Genomic DNA, 5,570 nt, shown 5'->3' on the forward strand with positions numbered 1-5,570 from the left:
GGAGGGAAGGTTGGGTGGGCAGGGAGGAAAGTGTGCAACAATGAATGAATGGAAATCCAAAGTCTCTGTAAACTTTCATTAAAATAAAAAAACAAACAAAAAAAAAAGATTGGCATGGGATAGAGCAGGGTTTAGGGCTGTTGCACACAGAGCTGCTATGAGTCACAGGCACATAACAACAACAACAGCAACATCATTATTCATTATCCAGCTCTCTGTTGCTTAGGAAGTAATTCTTAAGAGCATGGCCTGAATCAAGCACATCTGAGTCTCTAGACTGACATCTGTGCACTTCGGCACTCTGGCGTGGTCTCTGACAGCTAACTCTCCTAATCCAATTCATCTTTTTATTTCCGGAATGCTGGTTCCAAGAGTGTTAATTGTGTAGCCAAGCAAGCTGAAATTGTTAACAATCTCAATCTCTTCTCCATCTATCACGGTGCTGCCAGTTGAGAATCTTTGTTTTCTTGATGTTGATCCTTAATCCATATTGAAGACTGCAGTCATTGACTTCTGCAGCAGATGCTTTAGGTTCTCCTCAGTTTCAGCAAGCAAGCTGTGTCATCTGCATAATGTAAATTGTTGATGAGTCTTCCTCCAATTCTGATGCTATGATTCTCTTCATAAAGCCCTGCTTCCCAAATTATCTGTTCCACATATAGCTTTGAGAGGTATGGTGATAGGACGCATCCCTTACACCTTCTTTTCCTGATTTTGAACCATGCTGTGTTTCCTTGCTCTGTTCTGGTGACTGCCTTCTGATCCACGTACAGGTTTCATATGAGCACAATCAGGTGTTCTGAGAGTTTCATTCTTCTCAAGGTCAGTCACAATTTGTTGTGATCCAAACAGTCAAATGCCTTTGTGTGGTCAGTGAAACACAGATAAATATTCTTCTGGGACTCTTTTTTTTCCCAGCCAAGATCCATCTGACATTGGCAATTATGTCCCTTGTGCTACAGCCTCTTCTAAACCCACCCTGTATTTCTGGCAGTTCTCTTTTGATGTACTGTTCCAGGCGGTTTGGGATATGCCCCAACAACCAGAGCCAAAGAATAGGAAATAGAAGATTGCTACCAACTTTTGCAGTCAGAGATCGATCGAACACACACTCAAGATGCATTGATAATAATAGGTGACTGTAATGGAAAAGTTGGAAACAAGGAAGAAGAATCAGTAGTTGCAAAACATGATCTTGATGACAGAAATTGGGCTGGAGATAGGATGCTAGAATTGTGTACAATCAGTTATTTATTCATTGCAAATACCTTTTATAAGAAACATAAACAACGGCTATACACATAGACTTCACATGATGGTCTACAGAGGAATCAGATTGATCACATCTGTGGGAAAAGTTGTTCAAGAAGCTCAAAATCAGCTGTGAAAACTAGGCCAGAGGGACCTCTGGTGGCCTAGTGGCAAGAACCTTCACTGCAATCCCAAAGGGGAACGGTTCAATTCTACCAGATGCTCTGGCGGGGAAGGAGGGGCAATCTCTTCCTGTGCCAGTTGGATCTGATCTGACAGTATACAACAAGGGGGAAAAAACAATTAGGCCAGGTGTTGATTGTGGAAAAAACCATCAACTACTCATATGCAAATTCAAACTGAAGCTAAAAAAAAATTAAATCCACAAGAACCAAGTATGACCTTGAATCTATCCCAACTGAATTTAAAAACCATCTCAAAAACAGATGTGAGGCCATGAACACAAAGACTAGATGTACTGTGGGGAAGATATCAAGAATTTTGGAAGACAACTGTTTTGGCCAATGGATTAGATTATTTGTACCTATTCTCAAGAAGGGTGATAAAACTGAATGTGGAAATTATTGAACAATATAATTGATATCACATGATTGCAAAATACTGGTGATGGTCATTCAAAAATAGCTGGAACAGTACATAAATAGGGAGTTGCCAGAAGTTCAAGCAGGATTTAAAAGAGGCTGTGGCACCAAGGATATCATTTCTGATGTCACATGGATCCTGGCTGAAAGTAAGGAATATCAGAAGAACGTCTATTAGTGCTTTATTGACTATGCAAAGACATTTCACTGTGTGGATGATGACAAGTTGTGGCTGGCATTGAGAAGAATGGGAGTCCCAGAGTATTTTATTGTGCTCATGAGGAACCTATACCTGGAGCAGAGGAGGCTGTTGTGCAATGGAACGGGGGAGCACTACATGGTTTGGAATTGGTAAGGGAGTGTTTCAGGGTTGTATTCTATCTCCCTACCTGTTCAATCTATATGCTGAGCAAATTATGCAAGAAGCTGGACTCTGTGAAGAGGAGTTTGGCATCAGGATTCAAAGGAGACTCATCAATAACCTGCATTATGCAGATGACACAACCTTGCTTGCTGAAAGTGAGGAAGACTTGAAGCACTTGAGAAGATCCAGGAATGCAGCTTCAGTATGAATTGCATCTCCATATTAAGAAAATAAAGATTTTTACCACTGGACCAATAGGCAGCATCATGATGGATGGAAAGGAGATTGACACTGTCAACAGCTTCATCTTGCTTGGATCCACAATTAACCCCCTTGGTACAAGCAGTCAGGAAATAAGGAGATGCATTGCACTGGGAAAATCTGCAAGTAGGGACATTTCTAAGTTATTGAGGAGTAGTGATGTCAGTTTGAGGACTAAGGTGCATCTGATTCAGGCCATAGTCTTTCTGATTACTAGCTATGCATCCAAGACCTTTACAATGAATAAGGATGACAGAAAAAGAATTCACACCTTTGGAGAAGAGCACTGAACATCTCATGGATGGCCAGGAAAACAAATAGGTATGTCTTGGAGAGAGTGCAGCTGAAGTGCTCTTTGGAGGCAAGAATGATGAGGCTTTGCCTCACATACTTCGGACATATTGCTAGGAGGGACTATTCCTTGGAGAGGGACATAATGTTGGGAAGAGCTAAGGGTCAGTGAAGGAGAGGAAGACCCTCAAGCAGGTAGATTGACATGGTTACTGCTACAAAGGGTTCTTGTGTGTCGGAAGTGTGAGGATGGTACAGGACAGGACTAGGTGCAAATCTTTTCTTCATAGGGTCGCTATGAGTTGTACTCAACTCGATGGCACCTAAAAACAACAACAGTGTTGTTACTAAGAGCCATCCAGTTGATTTAAAGAGACCCTGTGAATACCAGACATGAACCTTGCCCTATTCTTCACCATCCTCACAATCTCTGACATTCTCAAGCCCATTGTCTCAGTCACTGTGTCGATCCACCTGGTTGAGGATCTTCCTGTTTTTTCTGACCCTCCACCTTTCCTAGTGTGATGTCTTTTCCCAGGGACTCACCCCTCCTGACAATACGCTCGTCAATATGCCATTGATGAAATTTCACTGTCTTTGTCTCTAAGGGCTCTGTAATTGCACTTCTTCCAAGACAGATTTGTTTCTTTGCAGTTCATGGATCTCTCTCTCTCTCTCTCTCTCTTTCTCGCTCTCGCTCTCACTCTCTTTCTCTGTGTGTAATTTTTATATAATTGTGTGTTGTGGAATAGGAACCAACCCATAAGTGATTTTCCAGCAGGTTTCAGAGATCAGAGACATTCATAGACAGAATGCCTATCATTCTCCCATGGATCAGCTGGCAGCTAGCTGATTCAAACTGTGTACATACGTGTGTGTGTGTGTGTGTTTAGCTCTGGTAGCCTAGTGGTAATGAACAGTGCTGCAATACCAAAAGCACACAGTTCAAACCTACCCACTTCTCTGTGGGATAAAGATAGGCAATCTCTTCCTTTGTGACTAACTGCCTCCAAAAACCCATGAGAGGACCAGCTATTGTCAGATCTGACTCAACAGTGAACAACGACAGATACTAAAGTGTGTCTAGATACTAAACTCTAGATACTAAAGTATGCCTAAATCAGAGCATGGTCTTTGCAGTGAATTTCTATGCATCAGAAAGCTGGACAATGACTAAGGGTGATAGAAGAAGAATGGATGCTTTTGAATCGTGCTAGAGAAGAGTCTTGAACGTATCATGGACTGCCAAGAAAACAAACAGATCTGTCCTGAAGAGAGTGAAATCAAGCTGCTCCATGGAGGCAAGGGCTTTGAAGCACTTTGTCACATACTTTGGGCATGTTGCCAGAAGCGACCAGTCCTTGGAGAAGGACATCATGCTCAGAAGGGTGGAGACACAGTGCAGGAGAGAAGACCCTGGATGAGATAAATTGACACAGTGACTATGGTAATGTCAGAGACTGTGAGATTCACTCAAGATAGGGCAGGGTCACTATGAGTCCTAGACAACTTGATGGCACATAACAACAGCATACTGATCTCTATCAAGAGATACAAAATATACTTCAATGAAATGCTAACTAAGTATTAAGGTTTTCCAATTAAACATTAAACCTCTTACCAATTAAATCTGAATCATTATTTCAAACATTAAGCAAGCAAATGTGTGTAGAAACAGGGATGTTTTAAAATTAAAAAGAACACTGAACCTAATATAACTGAGTTTATATTGCTATAATCACCTCAGTTCTTTTCATTGATTTACAAACCATATGCAGAAAATAATGCCTTCCATTTGGTTGGGAGAAAAACTGGAGGCAGAACAAAGAATTGAAAAACACTGCAAAAATATTCAAAGGATTTGGCTCATTTGGGTGAATGGGCCAGCATATGGCAAGTGTGTTGCAACACAGACAAATTTTACACTACTTTTTGTAAGGGGGGGGAATCTCAATTCATTCTTAAACCAAGACCTGCACAATATCATCTTAAATTATTTAATATTGAATATTTATAGAAAAAATGAAAAATTATTACAGTGATTTAAGAATTATAAAATGTATGCTTATGTCTAAAACACTTTGAAGCATCTCATCTTAATAAATGAGAGCACAGTTAAAGGCGTGGTGTTGGTAGTGTATCATGTTACCAGCCCGGTGCTAAGGTGCTAAGAGTCTCAAAGTTCCCTTCGCTTGGTGGTTCTGTGTTAATGGTAGATCAGGAAAAACAATTTGCATAGCATTTGGAAGGCAGGGCAGAAGTGGTGGCCATTACACTCTGAAGACTGGTATTGGATAGCAAGGCACTGTTGCAGCTTAAACGCTTTGTCAGGGATTCTCAGTTTGTTGACACAGGGCAGCAGCCAAACCCAGATATCTTCTGGCTCCTGTCATCTCTCGCGATTTAATTTCCATGAGTGCCGAGCAAGGGCATCTGTGATTTTGTGGTGAAGGGGGCCAGATCCTTCTATAGACCACCCACATCATTTACACTGAAGATGGTGCAAGACAGATCCAAGCGTACTGCCGACACAAAGGCGGGCCGTGTGAGTCCACCAATGGCTCTCCAGGAATAAGATGGCCATTCTCCTCCCATGTGATTTACAGACCCTGAAAACCCACTCAGAGGTCAGCCATGAGTCAGTTCTGACTCAATGACAATAAGACAATTTAACCTAAGGAAGCGCTAGTGGTAAAGTCTGCAGAGAGTTTTACTGCTAGTCAAGAGGCTGCACCTCTGGTGGTTCGAATCCAGCACTTACTCCTCAGGAGAAATGTAAGCCATCTCCTCCCATACAGTTT

Source organism: Elephantulus edwardii, unplaced genomic scaffold, assembly GCF_000299155.1.
Source record: "Elephantulus edwardii isolate Elephantulus edwardi_28Jun2011 unplaced genomic scaffold, EleEdw1.0 scaffold00068, whole genome shotgun sequence".
In the NCBI taxonomy this organism is placed as follows: domain Eukaryota; kingdom Metazoa; phylum Chordata; class Mammalia; order Macroscelidea; family Macroscelididae; genus Elephantulus; species Elephantulus edwardii.